This window comes from Tympanuchus pallidicinctus, unplaced genomic scaffold (assembly GCF_026119805.1).
Source record: "Tympanuchus pallidicinctus isolate F22 unplaced genomic scaffold, pur_lepc_1.0 scaffold22, whole genome shotgun sequence".
In the NCBI taxonomy this organism is placed as follows: Eukaryota; Metazoa; Chordata; class Aves; order Galliformes; family Phasianidae; genus Tympanuchus; species Tympanuchus pallidicinctus.
Genome location: NW_026294739.1, coordinates 37,806,669 through 37,820,417, shown reverse-complemented (window position 1 = coordinate 37,820,417; position 13,749 = coordinate 37,806,669). Strand labels below are relative to the sequence as shown.

General features: G+C 36.2%; 1 protein-coding gene across 6 annotated transcripts in view; it reads left to right on the top strand.

Moving 5' to 3' along the window:
* The window catches only part of TOX3 (TOX high mobility group box family member 3), a 241,351-nt gene that overhangs the window by 113,425 nt on the left and 114,177 nt on the right, over window positions 1-13,749 (top strand). For all 6 annotated transcript variants that reach the window (XM_052685225.1, XM_052685228.1, XM_052685226.1 and 3 more), the window contains one exon: window positions 10,872-10,967. The gene's annotated coding sequence lies outside the window, so the exon portion shown is untranslated. The remainder of the gene's footprint in view (window positions 1-10,871; window positions 10,968-13,749) is intronic.

The following is a 13,749-nucleotide window of genomic DNA, read 5'->3' as shown; positions in this document are numbered from 1 at the left end:
GTATTTTATTAACAAGAGACTGTTTTCTCGTTACTCTGTGATAATGAGGAAGATTTGTCTGTGGGAAAAAAGTAGGATGCAAAACTGTGGTCTAGTATGTGGTAAAATCACATAAAATAGTCTCAGACATTAAGACATAGCATAACAAATGCAAATAGAGGCTTATGCCCGAAAAACGATGCTTATCTTTCATTCACACTTGTGAATCACCCTCATGAGAGTGTGTTTTGTTATGAGATCAGTGAAATAAAAAATCTCTCTCTGGACAAGATTACACAAAAATCATTAATATTTATGTTACGAAAAATACAGTATCTAAGCTAAGTTGGAAATAGAATTACTTCAACTTCACTCAGCTTACAGACATTTTTTAAAAAATACTGCAATCTAATTCAAGAACACTACGCTCTGGTGTCGTAACTATTTAGTTTCACAGCAATGAGCTCATCTTTTCAGGAAGAATTAAATTCCTAACCAATCCCAGAGATTAAAACAATATCGTAGGACTGAGCCATTTCTTACACATTCATTACTATCATAAACCTAAATATCAAACTATAGTTGTGTAACTATTCAGATTGTTCAGTTGATACTTTGTGAAGAATGAGGATTTGGAGAGTTGGGTGGTCTGTGTTTTATTTTAATAAGAAGCAAAGCTATATTTTTCCATGGATTAAGTCCAACACAGAGAGAACTGTCAGTGTGAAAACAATAGAATTTATCTCCACTGATGTAGCTTGACATATGAACAAGAGCCTGAATTGTTGCCATGGCAATAAATGTGTAGGACTTATGCATGCATTTTCTGCTATAGGATTTTGATTAATGGCATTGACTAAATAGTCTGAAATAGAAGAAACACTGCATCAGGCCTGAGAACAGAAATGGCCTGGAATGGGTCTGCACACCCTTCTGCACACTTTTACTGGTAAAATAGAACTGTGGTTGAAATTGGAGTTAAGTATTCAGTAAAGAACCAATGGTGGATTTAGCGCTTAAAATTTAAAATGAAACGACAGTCTCTAGAACTGTATTGGAAAACACTTTTTTATATTTTCACAGATTATATTTCTACATTTGGGTGAATTGTTTGAATGATACAAGTAGGAGTTTTCCTTTATTAGTTGCTATAGACTCAATAAATGTCTTGATTCAGAAGACGAGTAAGCATCTAACACTGATTCATTCATTAAGTTCCTGCAAAAGTGGAAGAAGTACATGTCAGTAACCTTCTCATGAAGCTCACTGGGAATGGCTTCATGAAGAGGTTGGTCAGAACTTACCAGAAATGACTCTAAATGAGGTGTCCTTTGAATTCAAGTTGATCTAGTTGAAAATATTAAAAGCTTATGATTTATCTGTATTTGTGTACACATAATGCAGATGTGTATACCATCAGTGAATGAACTGAGATAGCCATAGTGAATTTTTAATGCTAAGTATATTGTGAGAGAAACGGAAGATTCTATGTAGTATTTTACAATACCAATTTTTTTTTTCCAGTGATTCTGGTGCTCTGGAGCACCAATTATATATGTTTGTGGCATTTAAAAAATAAATTAGGGAGCCTTGAAAACAAACTCAATTCTATAATGCAAAAAATATCTACAGTAAGAACATGCTCATTCTTGACATGATTTTGAATATATTTTCTTCCCATATTTGTTCATCATAAGAGCTATTTGTGCTTAATCAAGGGTTCAGCTTTTCTACAGCTCATCATCTGTTCCTAATCAACCCTGTCGAGAAATCAGGCGGCAGAATTTATGACGTTGCCGTCATTTCTATGGTAATAGGATAGTTGATGAGCAGTGTTATTACTTCTTTGTAGGATCAGAGATAAGAAAGACTGGACTGTGGGAGGTGTAATTAACAGGGACGCAACTATCTCTAGTTGGAGAAAATGGCAGCATAGGAAATGATGGGCAATTAAAAGTGTTTTGCGTAAGGGTTCCATTCCAATTTGCCTCAGTGCAAAGTTTGCAATTATTTTATAAGCTCATTGGTACTTTAAGTAATACTCTTAGAAATACTAATTATTGGTGAATGTTTCAGTGTCTGGCTCATTATATATTACATATGCTCTCTTGATTCTTGCTGTGGTAACTACTAATTGCCAGCTTTTAAGACAAGAGGAGACTTTAAAAATCTCCAAAACCTATGTTTGTGATCCTTGTGCTTCCAATCTCCTACTGATATTCTCTGTCACATTGGTGCATGTGTCTCCCTGGTGGAATGTGGTGGTGGTGGAACTGGTTCCTTGTGATTCAGGCATTTTCTAAGACTTAAACAGCATTGAAGGGACTTCGGGTTGATCTTTATGCTTGAAAACTTGGAAGCAAAGAGAAAAGCATTTCTAAATGAGACTACCATGCTTGTGTCTGAACCCATTAGTTGATTAATGCTGGTTGTTTGGGCCTTGCTACCTGCTAGTGGGCAGTGTGCTTTACATCCATAACTGTGACTTTCTGCCTACTTTCCACACCTTTTCCAAAGCAAGCAAGAAGGAAAGGTAGATGCATAGGGCTTACTTTCAGGATAAAAATATGTAATATCATTGGCTTATGCTTGTGGAGTGTTGTTACAGTGTTTGGTGCATTTCTGTATAAGTTTCATGCTTCTGGCACTTGTAATGACTCCCAAAGCTCTGTCTTGTTTCAGGACATACAGGACCCAGGTCTTCCATTGATATGGCATGACAGATCTACCTGTCTTAGCTGTGCTTAGTGCAGAGGGACCATCCTTGGAAAGGAAAGATTTTGTCCTAAGTAGACACATTATCTGAGATAGCAACTAGCTATGGGATGAACCACAGCAGGGAAAATAAGGCAACACACTGGTACTGATGTTCAACATATTGAAGATCTAACCAGGACAGATCCTGGAGGTACTACTTTATTTTCATCTGATTAACCCAATCTGTCTTAAGTGAGAAAAACTTACACAAATCTGTTTGCCCTAACATGAAAAACAAAAGCCTTCTGTGGTATTAAAGTACCATTAAAGTATTTTAATGGTTCTCACCAGTATCTGTATATGAATAATGGGTCATGTATAAAAAAGCACCAAACTCATTTCCTTGCACTTTAAAGGAGTAGCTCTGAAACTATCTCCCATTGTAGGCCAAAGGGGACTGTCTGTCAAAACAGAGAATATTTCAACACATTCATGTGGTTGACAGGTGATCACCTTAATAAGCTGATGATCAGAGATCTTGTAGTTCTCAGGCAAGAAGACAGACAGACCAATTATCCTGATTCAGCCTCAAAAACATAACGGACTTGAACAGAATCTCAGAGTCTCCTGGAGGACATTGGAAGTGAGTGAGAAGCTGAAGACAGTGAACCGTCATCATGATATGTTGGCTTTTGTATATGCTAGCCAGCAGTGAGTAATATGATCAACACTCTGGTTCTGAAATGAATATCCTCGCCTTATCACACAGCTACTCTCAATTTTCTGACTGCTGTTGCCTGATGAAAAGCAGAGTAGGAATTCAAATGACAGTGATAATCTCACACTCACATGTTTGTTTGTTTCAAAAAAAGATTTCTTCCTCCAGAGGCTATACTGAAGTTCCATTGCTCATTTACTGTCATCCAGTTTTGAATGTTGTTTCAAATCAACCTAGAGAGAAGCTAGTTAATCTGATGTAACTGAAGCAAGTACCCAAGCCTGCCGTGATGCAATTTTAGACTGGATTGTAGAACTGAAGCCAACCATGGAGGATGCTGTCAAGTAGGACATAAGGCTCTGCACTGTGTGAGGCATACTTTTCTTTTGAACTTTAAAATATCTGGTCACAACTTACCTTATGCTTCTTACCTCTGGAGTCCTCAAGAATTCCTTTATTTGGTCCTTTTCAGCACCTATTTGAAACCAAATGTTGTGTCTGCACTGCCTTAAACAGTCCATCAACAAAGCAGTCAAACTGACATGCAACTGTCAACTTTTTTTCTGTTTACATCTGTGCAATCCAGACAATCCAGTGTTTCAAAGGGATCAGATCATGTGTAAATGTAATTGTCTGAATCTGAAGTTGAGTACAATAGAGGCAGTGGTCTTTAGCCAGAAAGAACTGCTGAGATAGTCCACAGTTGTTCATGATAGCAAACAAGCTCAACCTATAGTTTAGTCTTGACAGTAAGCTTCCTCAAATGGCATCTCATGAAACATTTTCTGTTGTTGCTGAAATTCCAGCTGTATTCCAGTCTATCCTGCAGTGTAAATATATTGCTTTGGCTGTTAACATTTTTGTCACCTTTCAGCTGCATTGCAGAAATATCATTTGGGTGAAATCTGCAGTGCTAGATTTCTTTAACAGTTGAACTTTAACACAATCCAGATTAAAGAACACAGTTGGAAAAGAGCATTTTCTCAATAGTTGTCCAGATTATGCAGTGAACCATCTACAAAAAAACAGTCCAGACTGGCTCCAGACAACAACATAGACTGCAAGGTATTTTTATTTATTTTTTCAACCTTAACTTCATTAAGTGACTTAAAGCACAAAAAGAAATTCTACATGAAATTTATTTTCCAAAATATGTTTAGTTATGCTTCAATATATCACTGGAATATATCTCTGCTACTATAGCAAAGAAATCTACAGACATACGTTGATTATCTTCATTGACAGATTTTAGTATTTGTCCATTTTGATGCAACTTTGTTATTCTCCCCTGTAAATCATTTTGGGTTTGGTTGCAAGTCAAGGTGACGGTTAATAAAAACTCAGAAGTTTTTGCAGGTCAGATATATCCATGCAGTTTCAGTCAGGAATTTATTTTTTTGTCAAAAGGTAAATCTGTTCACGGCTGCAGCTGATAATTTCTACTATTACCGCATGAAGAGTTGCCTATGAAAGTGAGATATTTGCTTTCTTGGCACCATTTGCAAGTCACAGAGTGACAGAATTGTGGTGGCTGGAAGGGACCTCTGGAGACCCTGCAGCAGGTTACACAGGAAAGCATCCAGGCAGGTTTTGGATATCCCCAGAGATGGAGATTCCCAAATTTCTCTCAGCAGTCTGTTCCAGTGCCCTGTCACCCTCACAGAAAAGAAGTTTTTCCTCATGTTTGTATGAAGTGTTCCAGTTTGTTAGCATGCAAGCACAAGCATTGCTTTTTCCGACATAAATGGACTGAATTAATGGAGAAGCTAGCAACAAATTTATGTCACAGTGAAAGAAGGGTTTGAGAGTTCTGTTGTATCCACAATTCATTCATTCCACGCTGTGCTTTTGTTATAGTCTGCCTCTTCGTGATGATCAGTTGACTCACTCAAATACGTGTGGGCTGAAGGATGTTGTACCACTGCAAAACATTTTATGCAGAGAGATCAGCTCTGATATTGGTTGGGCTTGAAGTCATGCTGCAAGCAATAACTAAATACTGAATCTGCACATACATGTGGATACTTGTTTGTTTATGGAAGTTGTTGCCTACGGAGAGGCTTTGAATTAGGATTTGTTCAGCAAGACTTGGGTAGGGGGGAGAGGGCAGAAAAACATTTGTTATGGGCCAGGCTGTATTTTCTAGAGTGATTTGGATGTTGTACAAGCCAAATATGTCTGTAGAGTTCACAAAGGGTGCTGACATATGAAATCCAAGAGAGAACTGAATCAAGGTAAGTCTTTTCAGTGTTAGTCTGACTTCTGTAAAATTCATGTTCACTTAAGGAAGAAACTTTCAGGACTCCATCACACTTTAAATCCACTTTCTGTGGATCTGACACACTTTTTCTAAAGCAGACATTCCAGGATTCAATTTCTGTCACTTTTATATGGGTTTATATAAATGCACAGTTTGTGGAAGGCAAGAGTAACCGAAACATGAGTAAAAGACAGTGAAGAGCAAAATGGGGAATATTTTAAAAAATCTGTATCATTTGGTATCGATATTCTATCTGTATAATGAACACTGCACAACAAAATGCAAATGTGTGATAATTGCTGGCGTATAGGACTATTTTTTCAGTATTTCATCAATAAGGTAGATTGCTAATCTTCACTGAATTTTACTGGGTGAAATATCCATTTGCAAATATTTCTTTTCGGAAGCTAAGAAAATGCATGCTGGAAAATGAGTCTGCAATTTAAAGTTTATCTCCATTGATATTTTGCTTAGCTAAAATATTTTTAATTGCATTTGCCTTCTGGATATGCAGTTCTTATCATATCAAATTATCATGTAATCTCCAGGGTCTATAACACAACATATGTGTTTATTAGCCAATGATATCTGATGTGGCAGTTTTAACTATACACGGAGTTAGTCAGCTACCTTTAGGATCCGCATAGATGATTGATTTGAGAGCTGATGTTCCTCTCCCTTTTGTTTTCAAATGCACACAGATGTCCTCAGCAGTGTTCACACTTTGGTGCAGTTTTTTTTTTTGTAACTCTCAATCAAATTAAATGTTAAATTACATATTGTAATCACATAGTGTACATTTTATACCATGACAAGTTTTAATAATAGATTTTTCTTTTTAAGGAAGTACCTTTGATGCAGTCTCATCAAACAAGAGAGTCTGCCTTAAAAGAAAAAAAAAAAAAAGCAAAAAAAAAAAAAAAGCTGTTTCATTTTATATTGGAAAAATACAATGTGACATCTGGAGAATAAATTGTTCAGTCAGCCAGAAATACGCCTTGTAAAAATTGCTTAGGTTTCTGTAACAAGATTATTTACTGCGACTGTTCACCTATAATACAGCACACTTCTGAAATGGACCTTTTATGAAACACATCAAGCACTGTGGAAATGTATTCAGTGCATTAATCTACAACACTATGCACTTTACAATACTTCTAGAACAGATTTTGAAACTCACACCATCTAATGAGACAGAAAGCTTTTTCTTTATATTCATTCTAGTCACATTTTATGCTAAACCTTCATGTTATTTAACATAATGCAATAGGGTTTTGTTTTGTTTGTTTTTATAAAATGCAAACAAACACAACATATTACCCTTCAGTAGACAAGTGAGCTCAGGCTGTTCTCTGCTTGTTTCCGTTGCCTGTGCATAAGACAGAAGCCGTGTGTACCTTGTGCTCTAGAGCTTTGTAAATGTTGAGGCACCTCAAAATGTATCAGTTTTAATAATGGGCATGTGCAATTAGTGGCAAGAGCCAATCATGACCTTTTAAAGCCAAGAGCCTAATATGGAGAGGGTAAAATTGCTAAGAGTCTAGGTGTCTCAATGAAGAATCACAGGAAAAATTGAAGCAGTGAAAGGGACACATTTTCACCTTGTTCTTAGCACTGGATTTGCAAAGAGCTAAATGTTTTCCATAACAAAATGGTTTCTGGATCCGAGTGAAGCCATAACTAGAGACAGGATGAAAGCTGATTCAGGAAATATGCAGTTCTAATATGTGTGAATACTTATTGTCTAAATCCCAAGCAAGACAGCCATGAGAAAATATTTTTTTTTCTTGTAACGTATGTCATAACAAAGTAGCAAGGGTGATTCTTGGTAGGGGATTCATAATCACTGCATTCAAACTGTTAGATGGTTAGTGAGTTAGGCTGCTAAAGCAACAGAAATGGTGATTGTCACAAAAGAGGTATTTTACAGTTTCTAAACACAGAAGGCAGTCTTTAATTGCTTTCTTGCCTGAAAATAGAAAGAATATTCACGATTCATTGCATGAATCACATGTTGGAATGCTTGATTCAGATATTGGGTCTGGCATATTTTGGCAAGTCAGAGTGTCCCAAAACAGCTTATTTTCTCAAGAAGTCCATTACAAAAATGAGAATCAAGATCATAAAATTCCTGAACTGTCAATTGTCATTAGGGATGTAGGTTGTAAGAGAAACCAGATGGAGCATAGGAATGCAGCACACAAGTGAAAAGTATATAAAAATGCACTTAATTTTCAGTTCAACTTTCCTTTTGTTCCAGCAGCATGGTTTATAAGAGGATCTCAGCACAGGTAAGTTAAGGCCTACCTCCAGCCTTTGGGATATGCATTCAAACCTGCCCAGATCTCCTGCTTGCTTAAATTATATCATTATGGATAGTAGTCCAAAATGCTTGTGAGTTTTTGGAATAGGATCTCAACCAAGAGATTGCAACTGTGGTTGATGATTAGGTTAAAAGAAGATATTACCTTGCTGTTATTTTAAGATGATATGAGTGTGGTGAGGCAATGGAGCATGTTGCCTAGAGAGGCTGTGAATGCCCCATCCCTGGAAGTGCTCAGGACCAGGCTGGATGGGCTTTGGAAAATGTGGTCTAGTGGATTGGAACTATATGCCATGGGTTGAAACTACTCTGTAATCATAAGAGAGAAGTAGCATTATATTTATTGATATAAAATAGTCATTTAACAAATCGTTTCAGATGGCTGGATACTTTTGATTATTGACTGCATAGTAGATAGGTTTAAATACATGTGTCCAGGAGACCCTCCCATTGAGTCCTGAGGTGCAGAATGGACACCTTTGCTTTCTGAGCTCCTTGAACCACAGAAGGAGGGAGCCCAGGTGCAGCTGAATCCACTCCTAGTCCCAGGCTTGGTCAACAGTTTATGTCTAAGTGATTGTATATGAAAAATAAAAGCTAACAAAGCTTAAAGATACTGTTAGTCACCAAGAATATCAGTAAGGCATCTTGATATCAAGGTGTGAGGGACTTCTGCATAGAGGTGACCTTGAGAGCTGTCCCTGCTCCAGGGGAGATGTTGTCAGCACACTGCCTTGAAGGGGCTCTTGGGCTGTTCACTATTTGTAAGATAAGAGAGAGTTTTCTGGTTTGTTTTTTTTTTTTTTTTGATGCTCAATTGCCCCTCAGTTTTTGTACCAGGTGTCTGGTAGTTAGTGTTAGTTCTTTCAGCATTCAGTTTGAGGCATCTGTGATTGTTATCCATCTGCAAGACAACCCAAACCATTCTGTGATGTTACCCTTTGGAGAAAGCTAAAACTCATCAACTGGAAGAAATAGGCTATCATTTCTTGAACTTTTAGCTTCTGTTACAGACTCAATGATGGGTAACCCTCCCATGTCATCTTGTTATTCTAATACTTGTTTATCTTATTTGTAGATTGAATTGTGTTTTGAATATATCAACTATTATTAAATGGATTTTTTTCTATTATTTATATTTAAAAACCCTTTATTAGGAAATGGAAGTAATTTATGGCAGCCTATGGCAATAGATGATATTTTCAGCCAGAAATTGTCACCTGTCTTCCTTCTCTCAAAGATCTTGCTAATATTTCTTCTGTGTTTTCCCACTTAAATCATCCAAAGATTGTGAGTATTTTTCTTTAGATGCCTTCTGATGTTGTCATTTTTGTCAGTCTTCAGCTGTTCAATTCTTGCTGGACTCCTGATTTCCTGCAGATTTTATTCTTTCTTCCCAGAATGATTCATGTTGTTTTCTAGAAGCAGAGTCTACAGTACATTTACTTCTTTTGTCATCAGAATACCCATGCCATTAGAAGTAATGCTGCTTCCTGTAATAACCTCTTGTTTCTTGTGCACTTAAAGATGTCATAATTTATCTCAACTATTGTTACAACATTCCTTTTATTTTCCATCTTTATTTGCGTGATTGCTTTTGTACTACGCCCTATTTTGTAGTGTTGGTGCTTTATCTGTCTCATATGATTTATTTTGGTTATGATTTTGTTTGATATCCTTGATTGCCCATATACACAGTGATTTAGAGTTTGTTAGCCAAGAAAATTAAGCATATGCTATCATATAATGCATGTAATTTTAAGTGGGAATGAACAATGTCGTATTTTATACAATTAATATCCTAAAAAAAAAAAAAGAATTAAAGATGAAACAAAGCAATCATTTTACTCAATATGTACTTATTTGTATAGCAAACAGGGAACTGAATCAAATCTAGCTTCAGATATCACTGATGTTTTCTTAAAAACTGAATTAAAACTAAAACACCTTGCTGTGTATGTGTATACATGACAATCAGAAATCAGAATCAAAAGGAAGTTGAGCTAACTCCTCACACCACTGAAACTGTCAGGGCTTTTTGTATGAAAAAGCTGCTGAAAGAACATTTTCCCTGTACATGCTCTGCAGATTGAAGTGCAGCAAGATGAATTTGCTTGTAGATTCATGGCTACAGTGTATGACAGCCTTTAAAACTTCCAGAGATTTTTCCTGTTCAATTTTGATTCTGCACTGATCTTACAATATTCTTCTCTGTGCTCAGTAAGCCTTGGTCAGCTACATGGACTTACTAGGCCTTTGTAAAAACAAACAAACAAACAAGCAAATTTCAGTATTAGAATAAAAATGCCCAATAAAAGGACATGAAATAAACAAGCTTCTTCTCTGTGGAACCTCATATAAAACACACACAGTAAGGTAGAGCACATAATAGTAACAGTAAATCAGTCACTATGCAGCAAAATGAAAAGGCTGCAGAAATGGAAAAATGCAAAGCATAACACTTGAAATAGGAAAATATGTACATTCTGGAATTAGGACTAGAATCTAAACTGCACGTAATCGCCATTCCTCAAGACAGCACAACTGCTCTCCATGGCACTTGTAGGAAGCCAGTCCTCAGTTCTGGAGGAATTTGCTCTTTAGCTCCAGTATCAGCCACCAAATGTTTAAATGATTTGTAGCCACTGTGGCCATTTTTTGTATTCCCTTCAATAGATTTGCCAAATAATTGTAGTTGCAAGTTGTCAAGGAAAGATGCAGATCATGCTAATCTCATATTCCCATGCTGTAACACTGCTATCCAACCCAGTCCTTTGGCCCTTTTCTCTTGACCAGTCATGAGTCAGCTCTTTTGCTGCATTTGAAAAGTATTTGAAAAGGGAGAAGATATGCTGCTGTGCAGTAACTACATTTGTGTGTTTTCCCTGTTACAGACTTGAGCCGACACCTTGACTTCACTGTGTGGGTGGACACAGAAGAGTCATGGAGTATTACCTTCAGCCTTCTCTCAGACATCCTCCCTTGGATTGGTGAGTGGAGCCTCACGTCTGTGCAGAAGGGGGTTGAGGGAGGGGCTGGAACAGCAGAAAGGAGTGTCCTTACTTAACCCAAAACGTGGTGCAGCTTCATGGGCCGTGTGGCAGATCCATGGAGCATCTCGTGGAGTCTCCAAACCAACTCAGACTGTGTGCTGGTGTAAACCATTCTAGGACACCAGTAAGGGAGGAATAACCCAACTGATTGTTCCATTAAAGTAGCTGGAGATATCACCCTTACACTGACAAAAGAAGGAAAACTGTATAATGTTTCTAGAAAAAGCTTACTCCAAGTACTAAGTATCAGTTCAGACATGCAAAAATGCATCTAGGTCGTTATGAAGAAGCAAGTTTTTGTACCAGATTCAAAACCTAAAGGACTTAAGGAACCTGTATTGGCTGAAAAACTTAAACAGAAATATATATATATAATTTTCTCTGCTGAAATTTCCATCTCCTTAAAAATTTGCAGTAAAAGTACTGAAAAGGATTTCCTTCTATAACGTGATCCTAAAAGTGATTTTCAACATAATCTCTGGATATTCAAACACATGCAAATATTTTGTCAGTGTGTGGAAAAAAGTTTTGCTCTTATAGGAGAAATGCTCATTAAATTTTCTCAGCTGGTATGGAAGCTAAACACCTGGGTAGATGCTATCCATTTCCTTGATAAATGTGGGGCTAAATGTTCTAGTTTTTACAGCTTGAAGCATGATGTTTGATTGTGTAAGGCGTTATTAGCCTGATCTGTATTAGGTTACTTACTAATGATGAAACAAATGCAAAATAATATGGTAAGAAAATCAGGAAAAATTCAAGAATTAGTTCTACAGCTTGCTTTGCACTCCTACACAAGGAAGTCCAGGCAGGAATTCTGCCTATGTCATACAAAAAAGTAGCAAAATGGACTACATTTTGAAATAATATATTTCATATAATTGTGAAACAAATTAAATTGTTTCCCTACTCATAGCAAGGTCTGCTGTCAGGAGTAAAAGTTGGAGAGGAATCTGGAAATGTGCAAATACTTTGAATTTTTGAAGTTAATTCCCATTGAAGTCATGATGAAAATCTTAATCTTATTTCAGAATTCCATGAGATCTGTCTTTCAACAGTATAGCCTTTGCAGATATGTATCATACACTTACTTAACCTGATACAAAATCACAGATCTCTTTCTCCTAACCTGCTCTCCTTGTCTTTGAGACGGTTGAAATGAATTGAGTTGTTCAGCTCTATTTTCGTACATATCATCTATAGCATAATTTGCAGCATTATGTTACAGTTTAATATTCACTTGAAATAAAAAACACTACTCCAATCAGCTATTGATTGACTAGTACTGCAATACTATAGATCTCTGGCACAACGTAAATTACAGTTTTATATATGATGCCACATTGCAAAGTATTAGCATTCAGATTAAAAACAAATGCACTCTGCCAAGAAAAGCTAGATTTAGGGCCAAAGCAATTGCATTTTGAAATACATTTATGCTTATTTTTTAAAGCATTTCAATTTGTGGAAAATGAAATTGAGGGTAAGCTTTTTGCCTAGTATGGTATACGTCAGGGGCTTACCCCAGGGGATAGAAAACAAGCCATGAAGTTAATTTAGCTTCAGAACTAGACAAAAACCTCTTGGCTCATATAGACAGTGCTCAAGGTTGAGAACAGCTGCAGATCTCTTAAAATCATGCTTTTTCTGCAAAATCAGTTTTTGTATTTCTGTATGCACCATCTATTTATAAACATTTCTATGGCTATGTAGAATCCTCTTTATAAATGGGTTATTTTAGAAACTATTTGATCCACTTAGAGTTTATTCAGTTTTTTTTTTTTTTTTTTTTTTTTTTTTTTTTTTCAAGGCCAGAATTAAATTTAAAGAGAAAAATCCCTCTTGTAAGATTTTTCTCACACAATATTTGAAAAGGTGATTTTTTTTTTGGTAGAAAAGCTCATGTCTTTTGATTTGAATAACTGTGTATACATAAGTCATTGTATTGAAAATACTTCTTGTTAAATAGTTTGAATTTTGATTAGAAACAAAAGCTCTCAGTGCTGATTTCCCATTTGTTTTTTTGAGGAAAAGCATCAGCCTTGACTAAAGCAGTTCCTTCAGGATGCATTTTGTCAGCTCTACCCAACAAAATCTACTGTTTTACAGGATTATAACAGTATTTCTAAAAGCAGAAAAATAATATAGAGACCAAAAAGTTGCAAGCTCCCTTGTCTACTTTTTCTTCTACTAAAAGTGACTAAAACTGATGTTCATTTTGTAAAAAGAATTTTTGCATAATGGTTCCTTCTGATTAGAAATCTGAAACTTTGAAATAGCACTGTTATTATTTGAAAATGATATCATGTATTGATTCTCCAGGAAGATATAATTTAATAACTGATGTTTGTGTGTTGTACCATTTGAATTATGAGTTGTTTTTGTATTCCTTAAGAAAATGTCATCTGGTATATACGCAATGTCATGCGGGCGCTCAGGTTGTTTCTGCTGTTGCGTACAAATCTCCTCCATGCACCACACAATTTTCTCAAGTATACTTGGAGGGAAAAAATGTCACTTTATTTTAAGAGTATTTTTGTTAGCAGGTCTTAGGTCAATAGATATCCAACATGGTGTGAGCATTCATGACTCCAGAATTATTGTATGTTAACTTCTCTTTAGTAGATAGTTAATAACCAACTTTTGATACAATTTTTGAGAAATCAAATAGAAAGAAATTTATTGGTGAAAACCTTCACAAAACATGCTTTGCTCTAAA